Below are 24,384 nucleotides of genomic sequence, written 5' to 3' on the forward strand. Positions count from 1 at the left end.
TCGAGTCAGTTTGATCAACATGAGATTGTTATAAAGAAGTGCATGTACTCCATGTAATTAAATTAATTATATACCCATGATCATTAGAAAAGAATGTGTTAGTATTCTATAAATCTTTGCTGAATAGAAAATGATTGCACATGGTGTGAGCTTTCACATGACTTCATACAGTTTATGTTGCTTGGTTTAATTTGGTAGGTTAATTTGTTTTGGTCTTTATTGTAGGTTTTTCTAATGCTGACAATAGGAAGGGAACATTTTCAAGTTTGCTGTTTTGTTTGTGGTTTTTTTTTTTTTTTAAATTTGAAAACATCTCCCCACAACCCAATTGGCCATGACAGCTAATGTCTTTCTGTAACACTGGTACTAAACAGAATGAAAGAAAACATATTGCAATAAAATGAATCTTAAAAATGTGACATACACCATAGTTGGGTCATTTTTAACTTGCTTTCAGCAAGCTTTAGCTTTCCAAAAGTTACTATAAGCTTAACATTTTCCAAAACGGGGTGTAGTATGCTAAATTCACAGAATAATAAAAGATATATTTTAAGCACTGCAGACTTAAAATGTTGGTGTCAAAATATTTTTTTTACATGTCAACATATTTTTTTACAATGCGAGACGGGTGCTTTTATGGTGTGAGATTGTTGTCGAGTTATGTGTACTTACAAACATGCATGCAAAAATTTTCTATGTTGATTAATTTCTGCTAAATTCTGCCAGCAAGGTATTTGTCAACAAAAAAAAAAGTTACAAAGTACGAAAATATTGGAATGATTTGTTGGTCAGGAAATGTAATCAGGACATGTACATGCATAAATACAAAGTCCAACGAGTTGACAAGTCAGTATACAATTTTTCTAATTTTTTTATATATGAAATGGCTATAATGCTCTGAAAATCGAATTTGGTCGTGTACAGACTCGTACAAATACCAAATTCTGTTTTTTGTATGCCTCAAGTGATTTTTGCATTAAGATGCATAAAAGTTTTAGTGAAAAGTGTCCAAAGTACTTAAAATGCAAAAAAATACATCAGTTTGTCGGCCAAATCTCACCATACCTGTTCAAGAATATTTATGATTTCATTAGTCTATGTTTGAGTTTGGAAAATAGGTTCAAATGAATAGTGATTTGTCTATACAATTGTTACCGCAGGAATAATGAGGAAGTTAGTACTGGTTGCTTATTTATATATTCACTGTTTCTTCATCCAATAGATTCACTGATAAAATATGTTCATATTTATTGTATATCTTAAAATGTGATATTATTTTAATCCAATCTTAAGCAAGGGAAAATATTGAAAGTTTAATACATATTTTTGAATCTTTTAACACCCAGATTAACAATACATGCATTGTTCATTTATTGCTCTGAAAATTGTGACCTACTTTATTTTATGCTTTTCATAAAGTCAGAAATCTTTGTTTATACACTTTTTTAAACAACATTTTGAACCATTTACATCTTTATTGTTTTCATTGTGATTGATTTTTTTTCTCTCGTATTGACCAACACATGATCACTGATATTTTAAGTATTTGATTTTGATATCAATATGGATTGCATATATGTATTGGTTTTATAACATGATGCAAAGTTGAGACCCATGTTTAATGTTCTGGAATTGGAGGGAGGGAGGACAAGTGTTTACAGTACTTTAATTGTGTAAGTATCAAGGAGTGCTCCAAAAGGTAAGATAAGAGATGCACCGTCACTTGAATGTTTTGGATCCATGCAACGTGACATGAGAATTTGTTACATCTGCCATTTCATTTAATGGACAATCATGTGCCTTGTTATATGGTTGTATCTGTGACATGTTGCATTATTTGCTGTGACATGCATTGTCGTAAAAATGCCTTGTTTGCTCCTCCTCCGAATTAAAGTTAGGTGCTGTGGGCCACGACCTCAGTTGGTCTGACCGTACTGACTTGCAGTTACAGTTGGGCCTGTGATCAAATCAGAGGATTCCCACATCATACCACGTACATGTAAGTAATTCCTGTGAACCATGTCGATTGATGATGATTATTTTTAATATATCGTGGCTACATATGGATATTTGCATCTGTGATTATTGGCCTGTAACTTGAAAAAATATTTCTAGCAACAGATTATCAAAACATTCAATAATATTCACTGATTGTATACAAGATAACTATTTACTTTAAAACTTTGATGAAATTCCATCCCATGGTAAAAATCCAGCACATGTATATCTATCTGTACGAGATAACAATGTATACATTCAGCATAGAGGCATGTACACACAGACACGCACGCACACACTGCTGATATGCTGTGATTTCACTTTTCTCTGTCATTCCCAAGAATGTACAAACTGTTCAAGATATATTTATGAAACTTGGTAGATGTTGTAGACTAGCGGTCCATATGTATATTTTGCTATTTTCTTCATTGTAAGCATTTTTGATGTTTTTATCCATTTGTTTGTTCATCTATCATTCATAGCTTTGTTAAAGGGACAAAACCACACCAAAGTGAGTTAAAATTTGACGCACATTACACTAGTGGACTTGATATGCATTTAGGTGATTATTTCAGTCCATTCATCCATCCACCTCTCATGTAAACATCTATATCTGGATCAAAATTCCAAGACCATGTGACATTTTGTATATGGTATACATGTCACATTAGACGTCTTTTGGTATTGATGAAGTATTGGCTTTAGAATCATTTTGAAATGGGGGTTCTAAATGGCACCCGTTTCTACTTTTACAAGTACACTACTCCCTCAATAACTTGTGCCCTGATAACTTGCGAACCTGCTTTTAAGGCAGGGTCAGGGGTGGATCACATGTTTAAACCAGGAAATACCCCAAAAATTCTTTACAATTTCTTAAACGTGAAAAAGATCTTGATCAAAATTGTTGACTGAAATGTTGATATGTCACTTGTTTTATGGTCTGAAATGGTAGATATGACCTGGAAATTTTAGTCAGCATTGTGAAATTATCAAGTTTTAATTAAAAGTCATATAATTGGTTACATTTTCTTTCCAAATGACATTCTTATTATAACGAAATTAAAGATATTAAAGGAAATATAGATTTATGAAAATGTCATGCTTAGTGCATAGCTGACAACCTTCACAATTTTGACCTGAATTTCACGATTTTTTCATCGATTCATGCATTCATGTCGCATGCAAAAAAAAAATCACGCCTAGTTCTCAATTATTTTAAATTTTTAATTAAATAACCTATTTCCCGTTAAGCACTAGTCATGATATTGGCAGTTGCCGAAACAGAATGGTGCTAGTCGTGATATTAGTGGAACTATAGCCGAGTGGTACAGTTGGTCCTGTAGCAGGCATTTTAGCATGTTTTAATCTATATGTATAAGAGTAACTTTACAAATGCTTGAGGGGGGCCCTGAGTGGCCAAGTGATCTAAAGCGCTTTCCGTTACGGATCACTGCCATCTCATCTCTGCGTGAGTTCGAGTCTCAGATTCAGCCAATGATGGTATGCGAGAAAGCTTGCCAGTAGCTTCTCATGGGTCGGTTGTTGTTCCTGGGGTTACCTGGGTTCTTCCTCCACCATTAATACTGGCTGCCATGTATAGTCTGTCATGTGCTGAAAAATAGTGTTAAACCCAGCAACAGCAAATGCTTGAGAGAAACTGGATCTAACAGGTATTTTGCTATGCGTATGTGCCGCAAATTCTTTTTTGAATTGCCATTCGGCACCACATCTTGAAAATGTCTTCACCAACAAGGAAAAAGAAATGCATTGCACAAAAAGTAGTTTAGTTTGGAATATACCAAACATTGGCTGTGCATTCTGCCATCAAACACCGATAATTCATCATGCTTTTTGCACGCAATGTGCCACAAATTTTAGCATTGGGCATGGTGGCAGAAACAATGTGAGGAAGCACATTGGTAGTAAAAAGCACATAGGATTTGGGAAAATAAAGAACTCTGAGCAGATTTCAGCTCTCCATGGAAGACCTGCAAGCTACCAACGCTGAACCATTTTTTTGCGAGTTTTCTTGGTTGCTGAAACAAGAAGAAACAATCTTTCACATGTTGGATATTTTGAAAATGTTATTTATACAGAATAATGAACAACTTCATTAGAAAAGCAAATTATTAACAATTATTATTGACATGCACCGTTTTCTCAATGTGTGAGCAGTGTTTTTTATTTTTACATTTTTGAAGGTCCCTCGGTAACACGCGACTTTGCATATAATGCTGATCTGTTTGTGGACCCCTTTGGGTGCGAGTTATCGAGGGAGATGTGTATAAGTATCAGAAAATTTTCATAATACATCATGATGAACTTAATGAACATAACAAGTTGGCAATACAACTGAATAGGTTTTATTGAATTATTTGCCATCAATCAACCAGTTGGCATTCATGTTGAAAACTTGCATTGTACAACAGACAGTTAAAAGGTTATTAAAGTAGAATTGAAAAAATGTTTATCCCCCAGTTATGTAATTTGGGATGGGGTGGTAGCTGTCATTATATCCGTTCGTCCCGCCATAAAAATTGTCTTTTCTGCAGTGCAACTCGATAGTAATTTGGGATGGGGTGGACTATATTGTTCATTAATTTGGAGACTAGAAGTGTGGGACCAGGTTCTTGTGTCAATCATCTTGCCTTCAGGAGTAAACATCATAAAGTTTGTGGTTGCTACAGGACACATTTATAATTTCTACTGATGTATGTATGAAGTAGAAAGGGCATCTGGTTGCTACAGGACACATAATTTCTACAGATGTATGTATGAAGCAGAAAGGGCATCTGTCCTCGTCATAACGGGACCTTCTAAAGACCAATACTATTACTTTCTTGCAAAACACATTCCCATGAATGATTTCAAGAGGCACAATGACTCGAGCAGTTGTTTCTCAAATGATATACCCATACCCATCTTTGGGAAAATGTCGACAAAAGTTTTATCTGACCCTATTCCCATGGTTGAACATATTTAAAGGAACCCCAGGTTAAGTAGTTGAATAACAGAGAGAAAAAAATTACAGATAACAAAGCATTAAAAAGTTTTCAACAGGACGACTGAAGCTTGTTCAGCAAAACCAATTAAAGAAAATTGTTGATTTCTAACATTCATAATATGCAGCTCTTGGGAAGCACAGAAGGAAAGAGAATGTTTTTGTACATAGTTAAAAACAAGCAGAAAAAATTCTAACTTTACCACCAGTGTTGTGAAAGTTGTTTCTGTAATAACAAAAAATTACAGATCAGTTACTCCATAATTGCATAATCTTTCAGAACATTAATCAAAAGCTTGTTATTTAATTAAAAATTTAAATAATTCACAAGTCTTTATTTCAAGGTAAATCAAATAGAGTTGCATAATGTGTTCTTCACTACAAACAAAAAAGGTTATAAACAAAAGAGGTTATGATTTTTAAGTCATCTTGACAGGTCTAACTGTTATGGAAATGTTTATTCATTCAGTAAGAATGACTTGATGGCAGTATTTGTAATTTGTCCTGAGTGAAGTGATGAAGAAACCTGGATGGTCAGACACATCAAGTAAACCTCAATTTATGTTGTTATTTTTCATTATTCCCCCATTCATTTCACACTAAAAAAAGAACTTGTTTGGTCTTGAATGTTTTAGAAGCACAGGTTGAGAAAAAATCGTGTATTTGAGGCTTTAAATCAATATTACTTTCTTTTTGTCTCTGAACACCTCTGGCACAGTTTGTTTATCTGTGCATTTTGCAGTGAACTGTTTTAAGAATTGTAACTTTTTTAAGGAATATGTGTATCATCACGTGGGTGGACCCAATCAGCTGAGTTGTCTAAAGCACTTGCCTTTACAGATCACTTGCATCTCACCTTTATTCATACAGGTTTGAGTCTCAGCTTGACTTGCGTGAGCATGTAAGAAGGCTTTCCAGTAGCTTGGGCATATTTTGTGGCTCGATTAATGTAGGCATATGAGAGGGCTTGCCAGTAAATTGGTAGTTTGTCTGTGGGTCTTTCTGGGTTCTGTCACCAATTATACTGGCTGCCATGCGTAGCCTATTGTACACTGGAAAATGATAAAAAACCCATAAAAAGCAAACAAAGTGCAGCATCATATGAAATAACCAAGAAATGCAGGCAAATAAGTTGAAAGGTAATGAAGATTTGGGGATAATTTTATTAATTGAAAAGTGAACTTTCTAATAAAGAAGAAAATAAGTGTGTGTTGGGGTGGGGTGGGGGGCTTTTTGTTTCATGGGAATCTTAAAGGTTAAAGGCACAATACTAAAAAATGAATAAAGTGTAAAGGAAACCAGACCTTTTGATAAGACCATTGACTATATAGTGTGGGAGATGTGCCAGACATGAACTTCTGGCATATCAGCTATTTAAATGAATAGTAGTGGTGATGGTAAGATGTGCCCCTTATAAATGAATGCCAATTTTAAAGAAAGGTTTTCATTATCATCCTAGTTTGGTTCATTTCATCACTTGTCACTTTGAGACACTGCAAAAGTTTCTGTGTTTTTCTTCGAAAGATGACTTTTTAACCTAACAACTTTAGCTTTAAGATACAAAATTGCAAATATAATTTTTCTAAAGGAAAGATTATTTGCTTTAAAAAATAAAGCTGCAGTATCCAATAAGGTATATAAAGCTGTAGAAAGGTTAGGTCACATATCATCATAGCTTTTGCTTTTGTCTTTTTGAACAGGATAAAGAGGCTGACCAGAAGCTGATAGTATAATTTGTTGACTGCATTTAATCCTGTGGAAATCTGATGTTTGTACTACGTGTAATCTGATTGATCAGTCTTTGCTGTAAGCAGTTTCCTTTTTCTTTTCACTTTAATCACCGTTTCAGATATTTGCTGTATTTGGTATTTTTGCAAACCTTACTAGCATTGTTGTAATTGGTATTATTATTCATGTCTATTGCTTACTAAAATGACCTAAAGTAGAGGAACATTCCAGGCACAAGATTTTGTAGTTACATTAAACCCATGTTATTTCACCTTTTGACAAATTTGCTTTTTTAATATGATGCTAAAACTGAATTGATAATGATGTTGTTTTTTTTTTTACCTTGCAACTATTACATTTTATGGCATATATTCTTTGCTGTGAAGTAACAGTATCAATAGTATAATAAAAATGTTGTTTGATTATTGTATTATATAATGATAGTCTTACCCTAGAATCACCACAGTATGTTTTAAATTAATTGGATTACAATTTGTACTGTCATCTTTAACATTAAATGTTTGCGGAGTTCTTGTCCATGTGGTTTCATTCATAATGTTAGGTAATTTATAGAGTTAGATAGGGGTATTGTTCTCATTGCTATTTGGTGATGCCTGTCCATACGTAAAACTTTCAACTACTTTAGTTCCATGTATGTACATATTGACTGTAATTTTATGGTACCTTTAAATACTTTAGGTTTCTGAAAATAACATCATCTTCTCACTTGTAGTGTAATTGATTTAAACTATAACTTGACTGACATACGTGATATTTTATGTTCATTTAACATGTGATGAATTATGTATAAAATACCATATGCGAGAATATTGCAGCGGAGTGAGATTCTCAGGTAAGGCAAGTGATTTTAATAGCAAATGAATAATTGTCTTTCCTTGCAAATTGTAATTTACATGAACATTGTTGATATGCTCTTGCTTGTTTTTGATGCCTCATGAAAATAGTGCAGCTGATGCCATTTTTACACGTCAGATTTGTATGCCCTATATATTAGTAATGCAGAAAGTAGAAATACCACTTTTGATATCTCGTTATCAGTAATGATGAAACAGTATGCCATATTTATTATAAAATTACAGTGATCTCTCACTATAACACTGTTCATGGAAGTTGCACAATGCATATTCCATTAGAGGCAAGGTCATCCTGAACTGAGGCAGATTAAGTATTAAAATTGAAGTAATCAGAAAGAACCATTATCTGTCATTTTATAAGAGGGTCCATTTCTTTAGAGTGGTTTATAGTGAGAGACTACTGTAGATTGTTTTTTATTGGAACTTTGAAATATGTTGAGATTTTTGTTCATGTGTATTAGAATCGTACATTTTGTATACTGATGACAATGTAAGTAATTCTCTTTATATGATCCTCATTTTCAAAAGTCATCACAAGTAATGAAAGATTTTAGTAAATGTTACACGACATAATTCATGGAACAGTATGATGTTTAGTTATATGACTTGTACACAGTTAAATAAAAGTCAGTATTAGACTCGTTCCTTGTCTTGCATTGGTGACAATGCTTCTTTAAATTTTATGAACAATATTAATACTTTTAAACCATAAACCCATGCATCTTGATCATTTATTTGTAATCTAAACATTTTTTGTTACCTTTTTATATTTTTCTGTAAAATCTCTGGGTCTGCTTTAATAGCAGATTACGAGATGTAGAGATAATGATACTATAATGAGAATATTTTTGTCATTTCATGTACGATTACTGTCTGTAATATGTGACCTCGCAATGATATTTTGCTAACTTGTAAATTTCTTATTACATGCATTATTTTAAACAATCAAAATTCAGGTGTAAATACATGTGTGTTTTCATGATTAGGCCCAGGTTGTTGAACAATATGAATCACTGTGCAGATGACATTGATCATTTTATTTCTATGGAGGTGCAAAACTATTTGTATAGATGAAGAAAAAAATTGTTATTTTATGACTTTTTTATGTCCCTTTATGCTATGAGAAAATTAACCTCAGGCTCAACAAATGAATATATTCATACTTCATTCAAAATCATAAATATGAAAGTCATATGTATCTGGTATATAGTGTTGTAGATAATATTGCTACCATTTAATGAAGATACCACACTATTTTATAGGGCACAATAAAAAGGCTATAATAAAGATGTTCTAGACAAATATGTGTTTATGCTAATTTTTATCCTACATTTTCAAAGCATGTAATGAGTAATGCAAATGCATTTTTTTTGAGGCATAAATTCTACAATACCTCGTCATCATATTTTTGACAAGCTTTTGATAAAATTAACATGTCCTAATAGCTTTCTTTTCTGTACATTTCTCGTATCATCATTTCATATTGTTGTGTACTCTTATTTTTAGATGATAATAATTTCAGTTCATTTATTATTCTATTAACATCTTGGCATTCATGTTTTTTTTTTATTATATATGATGTGTGTATTTATGTTGAAATAATAATGAAAACCAAATATGAACACTTAGATCTAGAAATGTCATCATAGGTAGATGAAACTTTCACATTACTGAAATGGATAATGTTTATAATTATTGCATAAAATACTTCTTGTGTACAATTTTTATGATGCTTAATTTAAGATAAAAAATGCTTTTCATTTCTTAAAGCAGATGTTGAAAGCTGTGATCTGGAAAATGTGATCAGTGTATGAAGACAGAAATGAATAATTTTGTTTTATGAACTTGCAATGTTTAATTGTAAATATTGTATTTTCTGCTCTCGGTGACCAAATTCTAGGAGAAATCATTTGCTGCAATAATGTTCGTATTACTTGTATGCTGTTAAAAAAGAAATGACATGGACCGATTGAATTTATTTTATGCATGATTCATTAAAATATTAATGTCAATAAACCCCTCATCTAAATAATGCAGGAAAAGTTAATTGTCGCTTATTTTACAAGTATTGTGTGTTAAATGCATTGATGTATTATTATTGCTAATGCTTCTTTCATTCACTTTTATGATGCTATATCTTTTAGTAGTGCAGAATTATCTCATCCATCAAATGGATGGTTACACACAGTCAACATATGTAGATAACATGTCTGTGGTTTTAGTTGATTGAAGCTGAATAAAAAAAATTCTAAATTTTCAGGCGTTTTGTTCTAGCCTTTCCGTATTCATCTTTTTATAATAAATACTTTTTATGTCTAGTTGGTTCTAAAAGAAAATGATGCTGATCTGACATCCAGCATCACAGCAAATGCATTGAAATTCTTGTTGCAACTACTGAAAAGTCATCCAAGTGTTGGTGGGGTGGGGGATGTGTCATCACTAGAATCCTTACTTAGTGTTTGCTTTGGTCCTGTATGTGTGTAGGTGCTGCCTGGACAAACTAGTAGGCCACCATGGGTGTCATTTGAAAATCATTTTATCACTACTTGTCCTGAATGGATGGTCATATCAAATGAGGATTTTGATAAGACTCGTGTCCAGTTGCTCCTATGATGCATTTCTATCATTCACATCTCTAATGAATACCTTGAGTGCTGCCACGGAAATAACTTTTTTCAATAAAAGCATGTATTTAACTAAATTTGGCACATGGGTACATCTCAAGTGGTCGAAGTGGTTAGAGTGGATGCAGGAGTTTGCAGGTTCGAACCCTAAGAATCATACCAAAGACTTATTAAAATGATACTGGCAGCTTCCTCACTTGGTGCTCAGTGTTAAGACTGGTCAGCCTGGTGTCCGGTAATTTGACTGGGTGGGACATGCTGCTGCATGTTTGAGGCATTATGACCCAGTGCTAGACATCACTATAAACTGCCCTACTGCAGACATTGTAGAAAATTGTAAAAGCTTTATTAAAATTCCGATTCTAACAAACGCGCACACAAAATATTTATCTGTATATTCCTGCCTCCTCGTCATTAAAAACTGATGCAGATGAAAGAGACTGCTTGAGCCAAATAATAAATTGTATTTTTTTGTAATTATTACAAGTTGATGACCTAGCTTAGCACAGTGACGCCCCGTACCTGACGCAAACGCACAATTGATAAACCTTGTCACTGTTCAAAGTTGGTAGGAAAGGAACTGAAAGAAAAAAGTGATCAACAAGGGTTCGAAGTTAACTTTAATATAATAGATATTTTGTTCAGAATCACAGACCCTAAATCAACAGGTTATGGCCATTAATTATATAATTACTGATTATTTCCACGACGGAAGAGCCGTTTTGATATTAGAAGTTAGACCAAGAATGTTTTTATAAATCTATTTTCGAGGTTCGAATTTGTTATATATAAAAAGATCCAGCCCTCCACGCCATCTCTCAACCCCAAGAAAAATGAAAACACTGGATTGGCCCTTAATTTAAATAAAGCCCCAGTTAGAATAAGTAAATAAAAGAATGGGTTTGTTTAAATATACATGCAAGAGGCAAGACAATTTTACCTGATCATCTAAAGGAATGATCAGTATATTTTTATGGGATGGTCTGTCCATGCATCTGTTTATCACTACTTCACCAAAACTACATGGAGGATTGCTGCGAAACGTAACGCACATTAATTCCATGGTCTAGTTGGTCCTGCTTGCGTATACGTTATAATCATCCTGTAGTAGCTGTGTGTGTTAGGCGACGGTGAAATTGGGGAATTTGCTGGTACAAATGTCAAGGTTACATATTTCTTTAATGGTTTCTTTCACTGTACCAAATTCAAATTTAAAAGCTCCCACGAACCATTTCTGCCTCCATGTATATCAGCCTTGCTGACTTCACAGGAGACATCCCGATATCATATTTCTATAACTGGCTTGATTGTTTCTGGTACACAGATCTGTGTTTCCTGCATTAAACATTTGCTATCTCACTAACAAGTTGTCTAGAAGTTGATTTGAAAACGTATAAATGATTATAATACATCTGATCAGACTCGATCTCTTCCTCAAAATATAAATGTTAAATAAATGTAGTTTATGTGTAAGGGTTGGCAAAGATTATCAGCATTCAGATATAAAATACCTATTTCTTTAAAATCTATGTGTAAAAAAAAAACCTTGCTAATTAGAGAAACTTGATCTACTATCTTGTCTCTAATATCATTTTAAAATCTAAAACTAATAAGTTTTCTAAATAATTAATTTGCATAAACAAAAATTTCTGCCACTCACTTACATAGACCATTGAGCTAGACCTGTTAAACCAAATGATTAATGTCCATAAGGCTATGGGGTGAGTGTGCTGTAAAGATTCTGCTTGTATTGTTTTGGACTGCAGAAGCAGAACATTCTTTGAAATGTGGATTTTAATCAACATGACTATTTAGAAGACTAAGAAATTGGAATACAGTTATTTTAAAAGTCTCTACCAAATTCCCTCCTCGGTTCTAAAATTTTGTTAAGAAATTTGATTAGAAAATAAGTTGTATCATACACATTTTCACTACAAACCTAGAATTTCTACCACAAGGTTATATATTAGTAATGCAAAATACTACTTTAAAGGTGGGTATATTGGTTTCTAAATACAGAATACATTTTCTTTCATGGATTAAAATGAATAAACTGATAAAAGTTTCAGTGTTCTGAAGATAATCAAAACATGAATCAGATAATGTTCAATGTTACAAAGAATCCAGAAATGCACATATTGAAAGTTGTTAATTTGCAGTAACTGTATTACTACTATACCTATGCAAAAAAATATTTTAATTCAAAAGTCGAAACTTTCAGCCAAGTAATAAATGGCACTACCCTTTGCAACAGAGCTTCAGGTGCTTTGTAGAGTTTATATGGCATACATAGAAAGTTTCTTTAGACAGTCGGCCTTTAGAAGAGACTGAATTAAAATAGTCAAGATTTCAGTTAGTTATATAAATCTTCCAGTGTCGTATTATAGGGTATTCAGAAAAGCAAGGTTTTAGGAAAGTCGGAAGATAGTCTGCAGAGAAAAAGTCCAACATTATATGACACTGGAACAGTTAAGTTTACACTGTTTATTTGAAGTCTTGAACCAGTCCTTATTTTCCATATGAATCTCGCCATATTATGACCGTTCGTTAGATTTTTGCAATTTTTCTTTTATAGTTATGTTGACATGAAAATCACGAATATAAATGTCTGGTACATTTTCTGCTGGTTTCCATGTTTTCGACTAGCCCTGCCACTTCACTTTGTAGACATTTTTTTACCCTCGATGTCTTGCACATGCTAATAGTTTTTAAGCTATTCCCCAGTCTTACGTTGACTCTCGGGATGGGTCCCTCAAGAGTTCTAACTGGTCTGATCCACGTGATGGGCCTTTTGAAGGTCCCACTGAATCATCTTCCTGGGAGGGATCTCTCTCCACGTTTGGTGCAATCAGTAGGTCACAATGACCTCTTTCTGGCTGCATAATTACACACAAATTCCTGCTTTTCTCACTTACATAGACCATAGAGCTAGACCTGTTAAACCAAATGATTAATGTCCATAAGACCATGGGGTGAGTGTGCTGTAAAGATTCTGCTTGTATTGTTTTGGACTGCAGAAGCAGAACATTTCTTGAAATGTGGATTCTAATCAACATGACATCGTACAAGACTAAAAGATTGGAAAACAGTTAAATTATATCAAAAGTCCCTACTACAATACTTCCTGTATACAAGATGTATTTTTTCCTCAACTTATTTTCCAATCTGATTAAAAGGAGATATATACTGATTGTAATCAAATTGATTTATTTTCAAATTGTTCTTTAAGAGAATTCATAAGATGTATATACGTCATAATAGGTCTTGGGGCGGCCCTAAAATAGCTGCCTACAACTGGCGCCCTAGGTTTATCACCACCACCCCGCCGATAAACCCCACAGAACCTCAGATTTACGTCCCATTAAATTTGCCGATTCAGATAACTGCCTAGTTGGACTATATGGACGGAACGCCCCTAGTATTACTTCTCAAAACAAGATTTATCTTGTTCAAACTTATTTTGCTGGTTACACTTCACCAAAGCATGCGTATATATTTTAAATGAGTTACATTACTGAAGACAAAATTTATCTTCCTCCTCAAACTTATTTTCGAATCTTTTCCTGTTACAAATCACCAAAGAAGTCGCCATGCTCATCTTCAGCTCTTGATTCTTTGTTTTGCATATTCCTGTAAAAACGATTTAGAAGTGCTATTTACAATGTAAAGTACAGACTGGGTATTTTTTTTTTAAATTAAAAAAATAATTTAATATATAGAGATGATATTTTTTTAAAAAAACAATGAAATTATTTTCTTGAACGAACTATCAAAGAAAAATAATTGCATAGACTAATAAATTAAAATTTGCAGATGCGTTTGATAATATATTGCATGGAATATTCAGATGTACTGATGTGACGAATCCTGTGTCTATGTATAAATGTGCTAATTTTCAAGAGAAATTAAAACAGAAACGAGTTTGATCGCCCTAGAAGAGTGCGCGCGTGAGTTTTAAATGTAATTGCTGTAAAGTATTTATAATACAGTCGACTCCGGTTAATTGCACAGCCTCGGTCCCGTCACGAGACTGTGCAGTTAAACGGAGTGTGCAGTTAACCGAAGTACGGTACAGTACAGCTTTAAATCAGCACGGCACAAATATAGGTGAAGAATAACGTATAAAGATGATTAGAATCCACTCTTTCAACGTTTACTTAAATGAACAAGAATCTACAATGAACAGCACTAACGTCATATTGTTAAATCAAACACAATGAAATTGACGATTTCCGAAAGAAATCGGCAACTGATGTATGCACACAAGTTTTACTAATAAGTTGGTGAATTGCCGACTCTACTTTGTAAAACGGTTCAAACAGCTCACATTCTCTCTGTCCATGAACCTGCATAAATTCTAGAGTGAATGAATAGCGACTTTAGATGAAACCTGGTCAGCTACTGCGTCGTCATCACTTTTTTCGTCATTTTCTTCTTGTTTTGTCTCTGTAAGAGCTGCAACGATGGTTGAGTCCTCGATTTCACCTTATGTCTGAAGACCGTCATCTATTGCAACATATGATTGTTCCCACGCTATTGCTCCCCGGTGGGCGGGAATATACATGTATCTACCACCTATGGCATCCTTGTCGGCTTATTTGAAGCGCTACAGCAGTGGACTGGCAATAACTGATCCTGACTATACATTGTGCAGTTAACCGGAGTAAAATTGTAATGAATAATGTGCCACGGGCAGAACATTTATCGTGCTATTATCCGGAGTGTGCATTTAAGCGAAGTGCATTTATCCGAAGTTTGTTCCCATTGAAAAGCATTGGGAAAAAAAGGGACCGGCGTGACTACGTGCAGTTATCCGGAGTGTGCAGTTAACCGATGTGCAGTTAAGTGGAGTTGACTGTACTGATGTATATATTAATTATATCATATCATAGGAGTCATTCGGTGTAATATTTGAATAAATAATCGGCAAACAAACGTATTTTAACTTATAAATGCATACATCTTGTCATCTCCGCTAGCCAAGGTTCCGATTAGAGTCGATAGGGTTATGATATCGGAACCTTGGCTAGGGAAGATGGTATCTTGTTAAGTCTCATACTAGCCTCTTTTCCAGATAGAGGTCTGGCACCCGAAACGAATGGAGTCAACGTCTTCAATAGGAACTATATCTTCAGTACCAGTCTGTTTATCAGTCCACAGGGCACTAAATACAATTTTATTCGTTGTTCTGTCTTTATTATTATGTTTTAAATCTACTTTTAGACAAGTTCCAGATTATGTTGTTGCGAGTATATGCATGCTCTCATTCTGTGTCCGGATCACTATTTAAGCATATCTATGAATATATATATATATATATATATATATATATATATATATATATATATATATATATATATATATATATATATATATATATATCTATCTATATGCAGGGCTGGATTTAGGTTTTGAGGGGCCGAAAGTTAATAGAATGGAAGCTATTAAGTTGTTATTTCAATACGGAATCGAGGTCCTACAAAATATGAAGGTACAAGTCTTATTATCCTTATTGGTTAATTGGGCATTGTCTATATTCATATTTTGTTGACTGTATATAATAGCTGATTAATGAAAATTGATGACCCCATGGCTCATCAAATTTTACTTCATTATCTGTCTAAAGAAATTAATAAGAATTCAGGGTAAAAATAATAAAAACAAAGGAAGTAGATATTACAAAAAGAAATTTTCAATTACAAGTTTATGACTTCAAAGCAATATTCCACGCAACGCATACACACTTCTTTGCAAAGGTGAACAACGCTCACATCACGCTATGTAAAACACTTATGTGATGTCACTTAAGATGTTCTTTCTGTTCTCTAGAAACAAATAAAACGAATCATGATGTGCACATAGGAAGAAAACCAATGAACAACTTCAGACTTTAACCTCCAGCGAGGCTAACATAGAGACTCAGTAAAACTACTAGGTGTCACTTTGGATATTATGAAAACCTTGAATCAGCAAATCATTGAAAGTTTCCAGAAAGCACTGAAACAATTACATGAGCTCATACGAATTGGAAAATACCTTAAAACTGAGGGGAGACTGGTTGCGTATCACTCTTTGTTCTGGCAAACTTCAATTGCTATCTCCTAACCTGGTATTTCAACGGTCTCGATAATCTGAACAACTCTATAACCGAGTTTTGAGTTAAGGCTTGAGTGATTTAAAGAACCCTTTCACTGAACTCTTGGATTTGGCAAATGTTTCAGCTCTTCAAATACAATGGATAAAGACCATAGCACATGTTTCAACTCATCACATTCATTGGATAAAGACCATGACATGTTTTAACTCTTCACATCCATTGCATAAAGACCATGTCACATGTTTCAAATCTTCGCATCCATTGGATAAAGACCATGTCACATGTTTCAACTCTTCACATCCACTGGATAAAAACCATATCACATGTTTCAACTCTTCACATCCGATGGATAAAGACCATGGCAAATGTTTCAACTCTTCACATTTAATGGATAAAGACCATGTCACATGTTTCAACTCTTTACATCCATTGCATGAAGACCATGTCACATGTTTCAACTCTAAACATCCATTGCATAAAGACCATGTCACATGTTTCAACTCTTCACATCCATTGCATAAAGACCATGTCACATGTTTCAACTCTTCACATCCGATGGATAAAGACCATGCCACATGTTTCAACTCTTCACATTCAATGGATAAAGACCATGGCAAATGTTTCAACTCTTAGCATCCATTGGATAAAAACCATGTCACATGTTTCAATTCTTCACATCCGATGGATAAAGACCATGCCACATGTTTCAACTCTTCGCATCCATTGGATAAAGACCATGTCACATGTTTCAACTCTTCACATCCATTGCATAAAGACCATGTCACATGTTTCAACTCTTCACATCCATTGCATAAAGACCATGTCACATGTTTCAACTCTTCACATCCGATGGATAAAGACCATGCCACATGTTTCAACTCTTCACATCCGATGGATAAAGACCATGTCACATGTTTCAACTCTTCACATCCATTGCATAAAGACCATGTCACATGTTTCAACTCTTCACATCCGATGGATAAAGACCATGTCACATGTTTAAACTCTTCACATTCAATGGATAAAGACCATGGCAAATGTTTCATCTCTTAGCATCCATTGGATAAAAACCATGTCACATGTTTCAACTTTTCACATCCGATGGATAAAGACCATGGCAAATGTTTCAAGTCTTCACATTCAATGGATAAAGACCATGGCACATGTTTCAACTCTTCGCATCCATTGGATAAAGACCATGTCACATGTTTCAACTCTTCACATCCATTGCATAAACACCATGTCACATGTTTCAACTCTTCACATCCGATGGATAAAGACCATGTCACATGTTTCAACTCTTCACATCCGATGGATAAAGACCATGGCACATGTTCAACTCTTCATATCCAATGGATAAAGACCATGTCACATGTTTCAATTCTTCGCATCCATTGGATAAAGACCATGGCACATATTTTAACTCTTAGCATCCAATGGATAAAGACCATGTCACATGTTTCAACTCTTCGCATCCATTGGATAAAAACCAAATTTTTGCAAATAACTGTCCAACGCACTTATAGTTTCCAAACAATCTTACCCCATTTAGGGTACGTAAGTACAGTGGAGATCATAAACGCAAGAACATCTAGGCATGTGCTACGATCTTCTGGAAATGCAGCAGCAGAACTATAAAATACAATCACCATTAATATACGAATACACTGAGGTTTTAACAACTTTATTTTTTAAAATCCCTCTTAAAGACCTGGTTTGGGAGCTTTTTGCGTAAATATTCCGTATGTAAACGCAAGTAACGACGTTGCTGCTGTTGTCTTGATTGGTTGCATATTTAGCCTGCTAGCTTCGCTTTACATATATTCTTTTAGCATTTGATTGCCCTAAATGTTGGCTCTTGTCGTTTATGTGATTTTGGATGGATTTTCCTTCCTCGGATGATACTTGGATAAAACTGCACGCGTGTTTTGTTATGAGTGGGCGAAAATAACGAGTTTGCTTCGGCGTACGAATATATCGATACCATCAGGCAGAGAAGTAACTTTCGACACTATCAAACGAGTTATTTCCCCCTGCTCTGAACAAATCAATTATTTGGTTTTGTATCTTTTTCATATCACTTTTTATTCAAACATTCTTTAAATTTTTGTAATGTTTATTTTACAAAAATTACTGATGCTTTTGGAGTTTTATGAAAGTCTTAAAGATACTGTACAATCCTCACAAAAAAAAAAAAAACATGTACGTAATCGGGGCTGTGCCTAGATATATACCGTGCAATTGCATCATCGGTCTGCCTGCACTGCAAATGTGGATTTGCTCCTTAGCTTTGAAGTTTTAAGAATATTGTATGGGACATATGAATGGCATTATTCTGCAATCATAGGCAAGTGGATTTTGTTCACTACTTCTCAAATGGAAAATCAGGGTTTGGAACAGTAAGTGATCGTTTTTTCGTTGACTACTTTCTGAATAAACACTCTATATCCAAGCAAATTTTACCGACTCACACTAATTAAATACATTACAATTTATACAGAAAGCTAATTAATTTACAGTACTTTCAAAGTATTTATTTTTATACTTTTGTTTAATACAAGAACTGATTTAATGGATTAAACTTGAAGTGGTAATTTAAGCATGTATTTGGATATTTTTTACACGTGAAAAATCCAACCAATATTGCAATATTGTTCTATTTTCCTCTTTTTATTTTCTACTTGAACAGTCGCAAGATTTTAAAATGTGAACATACAGTTCCCTCAGTGTGCCCCAGTGCTGAAAAAGTCTCAACAACATTGTTAACAAGATGTAATTCTTTAAAATTTGAGTCACATTTTAATTTAATTGTTTGTTAGTTAGGTTTTTTAATTTTTTTTATTTCGTTACATGCTGTTATAATGTAACATTGTATGTTGCACTTGACCTTGTCCAAAATTGAGCCTATTTCTGTTTGACCCAAATTGATTTTTTTAAATTTTATTCTGTGTGAACAACTAATAAAAAGCTAAATTATTCTTTATGTGTATGGGATTAAAATCTGAATTATTATTAATAGAAGTAAATATGATCATTTGGCTCTAAGTTTAGATTTAGGAATTTCTTTGATGTATTATACATAAGCCACGTTATGGTTTTTATTTTATAAACATCAGGATCATTCTAGAAGGTTATTTTCCATTATGTATTGTGTGTTTTTTTATACATAGAAAATGCTAATTGTGACCTGATGCAAAGTAGAGAACTGTATACTCTGGTAACTGAGAGGATATTTTTTTCAGTTGTGCTGTAAAACCTAGCACTTTTAAGTTGTATTATATGTTGTGTCCAGTATTTCGTTTTTGGGCTGGAAAATTAATTCTTTCAAGTTATTGAATTCAAGTGATTATTTTCTCTGGAAATACAAAATTGATCTGATAAATTCTTGGATAGAGACACTCATTGGAATTTATAGTGAATTCAGACCAGGAATTATTTTACTGTGATTCACAAAAGACTGTTGGCACTTCAACAAGCTACCAAAGATACATCATTGCCATCAATTTAAAAAAAAAAAATTATTCTGGACTTGTACTGAATTTTATTTATAACTTTAAGTTCATAGGACTTTGGTTTGATTTTTATTATTATTCTGGGATTTAATTCGCAATTCCGTAAGTTTCTTTTTTCTCATTTGCACATTGTATTCTAAAGAAAAAATTATATGTTAAATTTTACAAACTTTGTTGTCTTTCACTCTTTTCTGTTACTTATTTTAAGAGCATATACTCGTAACACAATCAAAAGATAATTCTACATTTATGTTGCAAATGATTGTAAGTTTTTTGAAGCGTCCACAGAATTATTTGCGGGGGTGGGGTGGGGTCATGTAGTGGTCAGCGTTTAAGTTTAACCGATGCTGGTCAAAACCTATTCACAGGTGAAATCGGGTGGGTGGGCACTATTGTGCATGCATGACGATTTATGCCAGCACGGCTGGCTGTTTGATTACTCCTGGGGGAAGGAATTAGTGCCTCATCCACCAGGCATTTATGTGTTCACACAACACTAATTAATTTGGCCTTCAGGTAGTGGGACTAATTAGTCCCTAACGACCGGAATGTAGGGCCGTCATGAGTGGGAATGAACCCAACACGCACTCATGATGAAAAGTTAGGATTCAGCTGTGATTGAGCGCACCAGGTGTCAACCCAAGCAGTATGTAACGTCCGCTACGGTTGGTCGGTAGAGATGACGTCACATCAGGACACCTGATTTTTTTGACAGGTGGAAATGGTTCCACATCTCCGTCAATGTACGATGTCCGAGAAAGGCAAGGAAGGCAAGAAACTCGGCAAGCCGGCCATGGATATCGTGAACTCCCAGAAAAGCAAGCCCGTGCTTATTTCAAATGTAGTCCAGTTATTCTACTGGACAGTAAAAAATACATGTACAGTTAGATCAAATCCAACAAGTCTAAAATTGTCCTACGTCTTAACAAATCTATATAATTCTAGTACATAGTGTACATAATAAATGCCCTAATTTTTCGTATTTAACTAATATGTCTAAGCGACATATAAAAAGTTTGGTCACTATTAGGTCCTAAAAAGTTTTAAGTTTTGATGTGGCGGTCCAATGGATCAAGTTTGTGTTGATAATAGTTTTATCAAAATGGGATACAAAGCCAAAATGGTTCCCAGGATAAGAAGCAATTTTGAAAAATAGCCCTAAGAAGGGCTTTTATGTCAGCAGGCGGAAGGTTTTTCTGCCGCCGTATGTTGTTCCTCATGTGTTTCTTCGGGAAATGCCTTATACCCGGACATAAGTGACATATCGTCTACATTGTCCACAAGGACAGTTAGCGGGTATTCCTGGTATGATTTTTGGTAGTAGTTAGAGATGATACGGTGTGCAAAAATCATTATAAGTCAATTCATGCAGCGGGCCCTAATGACTGAGATTGAAGCCACCTTATAATATCTAGGTTTATTGGCCAGATTTAATTCGTATATTTTAAGACGATTCATCATGCCTTAAGTCGTTAGATAGAGCAGACAGATGTTGTTAGTATCGGTATTGATGTTTAATTAGTTACCAATCACCAAACTGCATTGCTTAACTGATTATACATCCGGACGATCCAGGGCGCTTTAGTGGGTGATAGGTGCAGGTGCAGCACCAGCCCGCATTTCGCTGAACACACGCCCTACCTGGGCGGTAAACCGTATGCTACCCCCGCCAGTAATTTCCCACCCAGTCACTTCGAGAGGGATGTCCGGTGATGTAGTAATCATACGTTGTATTATTAGGTATTGGGCTATGTCCTGCTTCTAAATCTGTCACTAAACTAAATTGCCTGTATAACCACCCAGAGTGCCGTAGTGTGTGATGGGTTCAGGTGCAGCATCAGCCCGCGTTTCGCGGTACACGCCCCCTACTTGAGCGGTCAACCGTATACAACCTCCGCACCTACTTCCCCACCTGTTTAAATGCATGAAACTAGCGGATGGGTGATTGGGTTGTGTAAGTGGCTAATTGTAAGTATATATAGGCTTTATGAGATGTCAAGCCGGTCTGGATATAATAGGTAGGGTTATATTTTGTGAATTTGTTCAATGTCCCTGAGGAAGATCAACATAGCATCATCTGTTTGATTGGGGTTCGGATTAGTTTGATAAAGTAGTTCGAGGTAGTTATATGATGAGCCAGTTTTCTTTAACGTGGGGGTTAATTTGTTCTTTTGTTCTCCAAATCTCGGGCATATGTTGAAAACATGTCGAAGGTCTTTATCATAAACGCAATTGGGGCATTTTGCTCCATTTCCACAATTAGCCAGGACATGTTTCCCCATACTACTTGCAAGTAGGGTTTTTCCTGTATTAATTCGGTTAATGATCCGTTGATGGTCTTTGATATTAGGTTTTGGTGCTTTGGTTTTGAGACTCACTGTTTTTTTTTGTATCAAATATAGCGCGCGTCCTTTGAGGTATTTACCATATGGGGTTTGCCATTTAGAGGCGATTTCATATATATCATGCTGTATAATTCTGGAACGCTGTAATCGATTTGGGCCGGTTCTGGTTCGTTGAGTTTGTTCTTTGCTGCTAAGTCGGCCTTGTCGTTACCTCGGATGTTTATATGCGACGGGACCTACATGAATTCTGCAACTTGGTGTTGTTTTTCCATGTTGTTAAGTAGCAAGTTGGCATCTTTTAGGAGGTTTTCACGCCCATTTGAGTTGCCTGTTTCCAAGGTTTTTAGCACACTCAGTGAGTCGCTTATTATTAATGTTTTATGGAATTTCTGTTGGTATGATGTCTTCACTGCTTCAAATATGGCCCAATATTCTGCTGTGTATATTGAACAATTATCCGGGAGTCTGCTTCCTATTTCCTTTTTTAATTCCGGGATAGTGAGTGCTGCAGCAGTTCTGTCTGGGTTGTTTGATTTTGACCCATCTGTGTATATTTTGACGAATTCCTTGTAAGACTTGTCTAATATAGTCAGGATCATTGATCTTATTTCTATTTGGTTGTTCGTTTTGGATCCGAAAGTTATTGCTATGGTATTGATATTAGGTTTTTTCCTTGTCTATGGTGTGGTGTCTGGATATCGTGTTGGTTCTGCACGAAGGTAGTCGAGTTATAGTTCTTTACATAATGAGTGGATCTTTATACCAGATGGCGGGAGGGGGACGAGTCTGCGGCAAATGGGATGTTGCATTTGTTAATGATGTCCAATGTGGGATGGCTGGGGTTGTGTATGGGGATTCTGGCTGCATATCTTAATGTTAATTTTTCTCTTCTTAATGTTAATGATGTTTCGTCTGTTAGGATCTGTAGGTCTTCTTTAGAGGTACTTTGGAGTGTGCTGAACATATACGCAGAGCTTTAGCTTGGATTATGTCAAGGCGTTTGAGAATTGATGGTGTGACACATGCGTAGATCTGACACCAATAATCCAGTTTGGATCTAATTAAAGCCCTGTAGAGTGTTACTAATGTGTCTTGGTCTGCACCCCATTTTAAACCTTTGATGTCTTTCAGGAGATTAAGGTCTCCATTACATTTTCGTACTAATTCGGCGATGGGATGTTTCCATGAGATATGCTTGTCGTAATACATGCCTAAAAAGTTTGCGACTTTTTAAAATTTGATTAGTTCGCTTTGAATGTATATGGTTGGGGGTTCTATAATGTACCCTTTATAGGGGAGAATAGTATTCCAGTTGTTTTTCCTTTTGATAGTTTGAACCCCCATTTGTCAGCGCATTTGCCGATGTTAGTTAAATTAGCTTGCAGTTCAGTAATTAGCTGTTGGCTGCGTGGGTTACCCGCTTTCCATATACCACTGTCATCAGCAAATTGCGATAAATTCATTTTACTGAGGTCAACAGAGCGTTCTAGGTAGTTTATCATGATGTTAAATAGGGTCGGGCTTAGGACACTTCCTTGTGGGGCGCCATTATCTAGCACATATTCTTCTGAATATTGTGCACCTATTCTGGTTCTGATGTGCCTGTCTTTTAAAACGTTTTTGATCCATTTGTGCATGTTACGGTTGATTCCATAGTGGTTCAGTTAGGCGATAAGACCATCGAGGTATATTGGTGGACAAAAAATGTCTTAGAACGGAACGCACAGAACAGTGACTTCAAAACTGCTTCTTAAATCTGAGCATGCGCAATTTTCAGTTACAACAACAATGGCGACTCCGGTTAAAAAGGTATCATCTCAATATTATGTAGCCGAATAGAGAAAAAAAAAAATTTTGTTTAGACAAAATTTGTTTTTTTTTTTATGAAACAGTCCTTTTTTATTAAGTTGTAAACCTTTTTTGATGGACAAAAAGTTGTCTTCATAGAACAACATGGCTTATTGAATTGTGTATCTGTTCTGCTGAATGAACTATACTGAGTATAGCTGTTTAGACAAAATTTGTCTTCAATGAGTAGTCTCAAGTTATTGAATTGCATATCAGTTTTGATGAACAAAATTTGTCTTCATGGCTCCATGAATTGTTGATCTGCTTTCTAGATGTAATTTGTCTTGATAGAACAGTACTGGCGTTATGAATTTATTCACAGGTACTCGATACAAGCGTGATGTTGAGAAAAAACC

General features: G+C 34.8%; 1 protein-coding gene across 4 annotated transcripts in view; it reads left to right on the forward strand.

The window, feature by feature from the left end:
- The window catches only part of LOC149779183 (far upstream element-binding protein 3-like), a 50,427-nt gene extending 40,568 nt beyond the window's left edge, over nucleotides 1-9,859 (forward strand). For all 4 annotated transcript variants that reach the window (XM_089939752.1, XM_089939754.1, XM_089939753.1 and 1 more), the window contains one exon: nucleotides 6,700-9,859. The gene's annotated coding sequence lies outside the window, so the exon portion shown is untranslated. The remainder of the gene's footprint in view (nucleotides 1-6,699) is intronic.
- Nucleotides 9,860-24,384: the final 14,525 nt, after the last annotated feature.

The sequence above is a fragment of the Sinohyriopsis cumingii genome, chromosome 17, assembly GCF_028554795.1.
Source record: "Sinohyriopsis cumingii isolate HCF-2022 chromosome 17, ASM2855479v2, whole genome shotgun sequence".
NCBI classification, from domain to species: domain Eukaryota; kingdom Metazoa; phylum Mollusca; class Bivalvia; order Unionida; family Unionidae; genus Sinohyriopsis; species Sinohyriopsis cumingii.